Source organism: Taeniopygia guttata, chromosome 13 (genome assembly GCF_048771995.1).
Source record: "Taeniopygia guttata chromosome 13, bTaeGut7.mat, whole genome shotgun sequence".
Classification (NCBI taxonomy): domain Eukaryota; kingdom Metazoa; phylum Chordata; class Aves; order Passeriformes; family Estrildidae; genus Taeniopygia; species Taeniopygia guttata.
Window position 1 is genome coordinate 13,827,102 of NC_133038.1, and position 8,300 is coordinate 13,835,401.

The following is an 8,300-nucleotide window of genomic DNA, read 5'->3' on the forward strand; positions in this document are numbered from 1 at the left end:
CCCCCAGAGGAAGGAAACCCACGGCTGACAGGCACAGTGGCTGCTCTGAGCTGTGAGCTGCAGCACTGAGCATCCCCTCCTCAGAGTCCTGGGGGACCAGGACCCCTCCTCAGAGACCTGCAGAGCACACCTGGTAGCTCTCAGCCACACATAATGCATTTGAGACAACAAACTGACATGCAGGACTGTTTTTTTTTTTTCCTGTAACACCTGAAGTTAGTATCAGGATGAGGAGAAAGCATTAAGGATATGTTTCCATTACAAAAAGTTCTTTGGGTTTGGACAAATACAATCCCCGGCTCTCGCTGCAGGAGTACCCAGGCCATGCAAGCAGCCATTCCTCACTCCTCCTTGACTTGTCCCTTGGGAAGTGCTCGGGGCAGGAAGCTTGTCCTGCACAGGGTGACACATCCGTGGCCACCACATCCAGGATGCATCACAGGGAATTACACTTTCACAAGAATGAGACTTAGCATGACAAAGGCATTTAGGTTTGAAAAAATGGCATAAATCCCCATTGATGCTTAATAAATTACACCTGAGCACAATGGAAGAGGCTGGGGGACAGCAGGATGAGCTTCAGGTCTGGTGCCCCTCAGAGCACAGACTCATCCTGCTTCATTTCACTTTTAACCTGATGAGCCCAGTGAGCCTGTGGCCGTCACCTACAATTTCACGGAGCTATCGCAGCTGTGAGGAGGAAAATCTGTTTCATAAAGCCAAAAACATCAAGAATGAACAGTCAGGCTGTTCATAGAAAGGAGTTAAAGTACCTCCTGTTGTTTCCCAGACACAGCCCTTAAACATGAGGCGTGCTAAAAATAAAGCTGTGCTAGGAAAAAGCAGCAAAGAGCTCCACATTCCTAGAAGCTTCTCACACTCACATCTCCGCCTTGGGACTCCTGTGAGGCCCGAAACATTTCCCGAAACATCAGGCCATTTCAAGATGAAGCAAACATCCTCCCTCAGCAGATGTGTTTCAGTAATTTCAGTTGGCATTTTTAATTATCCAGAATGGTAAAACAACATACTTAAAAAAAAAAAGGCAAAAAAAAGCGCTAGCAACTAGTCATTAGGGTTCCTGCAAAAATAATCTGAATATGTGCATAGCATTAAAGACCATAAAACAACTGTTTTAAAGCACAATTTTGCATTTCCCTTGTGGAGAACTGAAGTGTTTGGGCATCTGGATTTCATCTGCACCTGAAGAGACCGTGGGTGTGATGTTTTAACTGCTGGCTGCAGCTGGTAACCATGTGTTTGGATACTGCCACTCTCTCTCAGGAAGATTTAAAGGAGTGTGTGATCATGTGCATACTGTTAAAAAAAGATAAAGAACAACCTTAACAGCTGAGGTTGAACTCGAGTCATTCTTTTGCCCAAGAAGACAACTTTATTAGCCAGCACAGAGGAGTATTTATTCCGAGGAAAATAAAAATGGATGGTTTGAAGATAAGCAGCTTATCAGTGAGCCAAAGGCCTCTGGCAGCACTCATGGCATGCTGTTAGAGCGAGCCCAGGGGTGTCCTGTGTTTCTGCCACGGCAGGGCTGGGTGCCAGAACATGCTGAAAGTCTGGAGGAAAAGGCATTTCTTATTTTTCTTTACAAGCAGATTTTGGCCATTTCAACTGCTAGAAACCAACACGAGAGATTTCCTTCCCCTCTAGTCTAGGAGCTAAAGGCATCATCTCCCAGGAGAGGCCATGCCAAGGGAGAGGTTTCCCTGGCAGAGGGGGGCTGTAACTCGGTCAGGTGTGCCCAGTTAATGCCCCCTCTCAGAGCAAACCTGCTGTCTGCTGTCCACAGCACAGTTACAGCCCCACAGTGGTAAAAGCAGCCCAGGTCACTCTCAGCCCCAGCCACGTTCCTCTGTCACAAACAGCAACACAGAGGTCACTTCTTCCCTGCTCCAAAGGAGCTTTCAAGCATGATTTTAAGATTATTTATACAAGGCAGGACAAAAAGCACTGTGTGACTGCAGACAGGTACATTGGCAGTCATTTTCTTGGGCAAGTCCTTTGTCCCTTGTGAGGGACTGGCACTTCCCATCCTCTGGGCTGGCTCTGGGTGGTGGAAAAGGCTGGGGGACTGCACCCAGCCATGTGTCCTGTTCTGGGTGCATTTCTCCCCAAAACCAGCAGAGCAGGCAGCAGCAGAGAGGCCGTGGGAGCTGTGGTACCTCACACAGGGTCCTGGCAGGGCAGACTGGGGCAGTGCTCACACACAGCCACTGCTCCCCTTCCCCCCAAGCAGACACAGCTCCTTGTTGGCAAGGGTGAGAGACTGCAGGGCTCAGGGAGAGAGAACCGAGGTACCAGGGCTGCATCACAGCCCTGCCAGCTTGGCAGCTGTGCAGGGGGAGCTCCCAGCAGGGACCTGTTTAGCTTTACCCTAAGGAGCACACAGCCTGGAGCAGCAGCTGCTGCAGAAATGGAGCCCTGGACACCCCAAACCAGGGCTGGTAAAATGAGGGCTGGGCTCAGTCTGTGTGAGAAGAGCTTGCCAAGGCTCATCTCCCTGCCCCAGGATGAGCTCCCACAGCTGAGCTGCAGGGAGCAAACACTCAGCTGCTCCTGTAACCTTCTCCCCGATTCCTCCTTCCTTCACTCAGGAAAGTTTACATTACATATTACATTCCAGGAACATGCAGAACCTGGAAATAGTGCAGCTATTTGTAGTTTATACAAAAAAAGTGTAATTTAATACCTTTAAAAATTGTGTAAATCGATGGTGATCCTATAATGGAACACTCTGCAGCCAAGGTACTCATTTATGGACACCTGGTTGCTCATCAATTCTGATTTTTAAATCAGCTTGTTATTCTGACACCCTTAGGCTATGAATTTTCTTTTAAATGATAACTGCCACATAGCCTTGCTTATTTGAAATTTTGGTCTTCCATAATTGTTCTCTGGAACATATGAAACTTCCACACCAGGAGAACAGCAGACAGCCTTCCAATAAGGCTGGGAGCCCGTGCCAGCACAGGGATTTTCACGCTATTTTAAGCATTTACAAGTTGTCTCAAGCCTTAAACGATAAAAACATCAAGTAGTGAGTGCACTGAACTCAATATTTTGCTGTTGAGGCAGCCTAGTGGGAACATGCTAGAGCAAACACTTGAATGTAAGCACCAGCTGGAGGCACTTCCTCCAGCTCTGCCACCAGGAGTTAGTGTGAGAACAGAAGCCCTGGGCGTGAGCAGGAGCTGCTGCCCTAGAAGGAAAGGTATTAGCTCTGGGAGGTGCCGAGGGAACACAGAGCCACATCAATGACAGCAGCGGGGCTGAAGGTGGCAATAGACAACTTTAAAAGGACCAGGGTTTGTGGGAACAATTTAGAATCTTCTTTAAGGAAGATTCTGTTAAGCCTCAGTCATTAATGAAAACTTGTTGGAGCAGGTTGACTTCACCACCCTGCCAAGGGCAGGGTTTGTGGGGAGGGGAGGTGCCCAGAGTTAGCAAAGCCCAGCACATCTACCCCTGCTTGATTCACACACATCCTGGCAGGCTCCCAAGATTCACAAGAACTCCTGTGTGTGACAGAAGCCCAGCCAGACCAGGCTCAGGGGGCACCCAGAGGTGTTTGGTCCCAGCAGGAGCAGCTGGCCCACGGACACACACACCTGTGTGCACAGCCTGGCTCTGAGAGCACCCTGGGGGCTGCTGAGAGTGGCTCTGGGCTCCAGCAGGGCCAGATCCCAGCTGCACAGCCCTGGTGAGTGCTGGCAATGTGTCCTGCCAAGCCCAAAAATGCAGTGCTGCAGGCACGCAGGTTTGCTGGCTTTCAGGAGCAGCTACAGGCACAATGATAAACTGCTGCAGTGCTCACCAGCCCCACAGCAGCAGTTCTGCCCTTCAGGAATGGCTGGTGACACACTGGGGAGAGGCTGTGCCCTGCAGAGCTGCTCCACATAGTCATGAGGGAGTCACCTGATAAAAAAACCCCAGCACCTTTTTAATAAAAAGGGATTGTAAAATAAGATTTTAAGAATGAAGGCAAGTTTTCCAGTAATCTACACAAACATTATTCATAGCCAAATAGCAGGGAAGAGTCCAGAGCTGAAGGAGGGAATTTATTTTTAAAATAAGATGCACTCAGTTTCCCATGAAGTCCTCTGAAAGGAAAATATTGAGCAAAAAACCCCAACACACTTCAGTGTTCAGAGTCTCAGAACAATATATTTATAAGCATATACCAGGCTAAAAATTGGCAGCTTAAGAGGATCACATCTCTGAAGACAGAGAATGAAGAGCCAAGCAGCACACTGTTAGAGTCTGAAAGAAATACTCCCTTTGAATAAAATTCTGTTGTTGTATGCGTGGGAGCTGGAGAGGATAGGACAGCAGTCTCGTATTTCTTCAGGGAACACAGGCATCTGAATGAAATAATGAATGATACTCTAAATGAGAATCATATTTCAAACAAACATGTAAGTGACAAGTGTTATTTCAACATGTCTAGTTTTGTATCTGTTGAAAGGGCTGTTAGGAAATCTCTCTAAAAATGCTGGATTTTTTTTTACTCCAGCAACACTTGCCATCAGCGTGAGCTGCAGCAACTGGGAAGGAGGCTCCGAGTGTGATGTTTATCTTCGTATTTTGTTGACACACTCTGATTTGAAAAAATATGTTCCAATAATTAAAGTGACTAGAGACCAGTGATGTGTTAATTAAATATTGTGAGGAGTGACCCAAAGCCTTGCTGTGCCATCAAATCACACTGCAACATGTTTTTTAGCTTAAACAGCACGTCCTAGGCACAAGAGCCCATGAAGTGTGAAACCCACCTTTGCCTCTCATGAGCAAATGTGGTGTTGAAGGTAATGCCTTAGAATGGTCCTGAAATAAGTTCAGTTCTTCACTGGCTTCTGCCTTTCAGCAAAGCCCACCTGGAACAAACCAGAGGTGCAGAATTCAGCATTACTAACAGGTCATCTCTAAGGTGGGGATCAAGGCAAACTGGGGCTCCCTCGCTCCAGAAAGCCACAACAACCCCTGCAATACAGACAAGGAACATTCATGTTTTCAGGCAGAACTCTAGAACTGGGGCTAGATCTGTGACTCCTTTTGCAAACACATTGCTTGGATTAACACAATCCTACTCCTGCTTATCAAGAAACTTGGCACAAGATATTTAATAGTACTCCCTGGAAGTTACAGGGACATTTGTGGAGGAGCTGGTGACTCAGAGGGAGCTGGTGTGCTGCAGGGACCCCCACAAGCAGGACCTGCAGCTGACCCAGACTGGATTCAGTTCAGTCAGCACCACACCCTTGCAGGCCCATGTCCCCAGTATTGGTCACTACCTGCAAAGGTGATGAAAACTCCAGAAGCAAAAGCAAGAAAACTCTGGGAGAGCTGGGAAGATTATCAGGAGTCATGTCTGTTTACTAGGCTGGTTAAACAACCTTCCAGTTTTGGTGTGAGAATTTGCTTTCAAAAATATGTTTTGGCCAAAGTTTAAGTGTCTCTGGTGGTTGGCACATAAAATTAATAATGGAGATGATGGTAAGGAGATGCAGAGTTGAGAAAGGGCACCAAAGTGTAACAGTAAGGGTAATTTAGGTCTCACACAAAGCTTCCTGGGTTGTATGGATCACTGTATATTTTTAACACCTATGGTTAGATTTCTTCTAGCAGATGTGCTAAATTAGAAATACGTGTGCATCTGGGTTATCAAGTCCAACCACTGACCCAGCACTGCCAAGCCCATCACTAAACCATGTCCCCAAGTGCCACATCTGTGTGATACAAAACCATAAGGGGGGAGCATCCCTGGCTTACAGGCAAGAGGGGACTGCCACCCATCCAAATAGATCCCAGACAAAATATGGGGGAAATCATGGCTCTGGGGCAGAGCCTATAGTGCCTGTAGAGCCTTGGAGGGGTGGGATGGGGTGGGGGGAAATGAGCAGTTATTTTCCTGTCAAGATTAATCTTGGGTTTGTTAGTTGTTACAGAGGAAATGAACACAGAGCTGAAGTGCAACCACAGCCAGTGAACTGTCACCAATCGACCTAAAATAAATACCACATTAATGTCTGAGGCTGGAACATGCTGTGGAGTGTTTTGTAACCCTATCTGTGAGCTCAGGGAGCCTCCTGCATACTGCAAATTTTGCCTAAAGCTCCTCTCTTGGTCTGGCAGCAGAGCTGTTTGCATTGGCATCTCTGCCCCTCTTCAAGGTCCCAGTGTGAGGGAGAAAAGCAGCTGAAAATTGAGAAGTTGAAATCACACCCCTCTTATGAGATCCCTAGAGGTCCCATTCTCACCCTTCAGAGCAAAGAGCAGCAGATTTTGGTGTGAAAGATGCTTATAACATCTCTAACACATTCCTGGTGGGAGCTGGAACACATTTTTTTACAACTGCCCTGTAGCAGGACTGAGTATCTATTTGTCTGAAGGTTTTTTCTCACTCTGTCCTTCTCTATGTTGTCTGTTTTCCTGTAGCAGAACCAAACCCTAATCCTCAAAGGATATGAGAACTTCAGGACCAAAGTGCTTTCCTATCTCAGGCAGGTCTCAGTTTGAGCTGACAAACATCCCGAAAATACCAGAAACATCTGGGGTGTTTACCCAGAGATAAACAGATTGGGAAAAGCTGAGAGCAGCCCCCAGCTGTCAGCAGCACACCTCATGCAAATCATGGCTACAGAGGCTGGAAAGGATCAGCTGGTCCCTTTTATAAGCAAAAGGTTTCAGGCTCTTGGAATTCTTCACCTTTCCTGATGTTATCTCAGCCTAAAACTGCACCTTTGGCCCTGACTGTGGGTCCCAACAGACTTGGGAAAGGCAGTGGTGGAAAGCACTGGTTTCCAGAGGATGGTGAATAACTTAAAAAGTGGCTGCCATTAAATACCCCAGAAATGGCCAGAAAAGAGAACAATCAGGTGCTGCACACTTGCAATTCCCCTGGTATCAACTCATAAAGCATGTGGGGGCTTCAGTGGTGCTCTGGGTTGTACTTTTCCCCGTTATCCTTCTGTGCTCTGCTCCCAGGTGTTTGTGCACACCAGCAGCTCAGCAATGTGACTTTCATGGAGGGCAAATCCTTCCCTGAAGTCTCTGCTTAACCAGGGGACAAAGAGAAACTGGGTGGAAAGCAGGGAGGTGTCTGGGGGGCTCCAAAGCAGCAGCTCAGCACTGCCCACACCCTGTGCAGCTCTCCAGCAGGGACCTGAAAAGAGATGCCTTTTCCTCAATTACTGCTGAAAACCCTTGTGCACCCTACAAGGGAATTTTCCTGGGAAGTTTTATTGTCTGCTATCAAATGGTATCAGTAACTCTCCACAAACCAGCCCAAACCCAGGGATATAGAAAGTGCACGAACAGATTTTGGTAGAGGCAGTAATTTACATATCTGGACACATCTGGGCCATGAAAGACTCAGCCTTTGATCCATTTAACACAGCCCCTGCAGGAAAGGGAGAATACATCAGTCAGGGAGTGCACAGACTCTCCAAGCTGACAAGCACCCACAAATGTGTAGATTTTGGTTGACATCTGCCTGCCCCCTCCAGCCTGGGAACAGCACACCAGAGCCAACCCCAGTATTTCCTGACACTTCTGTACTGTACCCCAAAATGGCACAAAGTGGATATACTTATTGAACACCTGTAGATAGACAGGCCTTTAGAGAAGGGTGTTCTACTCCAGAATTTAAGGGCTAACTTAATTTTTAATCTTTATTTCTAAAAACAGGGAAGTTACAAGTATTATTAAATTAGAGGTTTGCATTTCTTGAGTCCAACAAAAATTCAAATACAGCTGGCTTAACAGTCTTACAGTAAGAGGAAGTCACTTGTTTCATATAAACTACTTAAAATCTGAGAAGTAAAGGAAGCTTAAAGTTAGCCTATCCCCTCAGCTTGCACACGGGCTGCACCAGAGGCAGTTAAGGACCCCAAGTGAAATGCAAACCAGCTTCCACAAAAGGCTACTGCAACTCCCTCCACAAGGCATTTCTGTGTTAAAAAAAGCATACTGAACAAATCAGAATGCCCTAAACTTGTAAAGAATTTGGGTTCCCCTAAAAACATCACTGTGGTGCAGACCTCACTGGAGATACAACACAGAAAGGAATTTTCATTTCTGGCAGTTTAAAGCAAAGCTTTGTGGTTTGGATGACTAAAATATTTGCAGAGAACCCTGAAGCACCATCTCTGACACAGAAAGCTTGTCACAAGTAGACTGACTTGCTCTCAACTTCCTGCCCTGTGGGATCCAGTTAGGACAACCTCAGGATGACAAAATTTGACATTTCAAAACATAAGCAAAGGGCAATTCCAAGAGAGGAG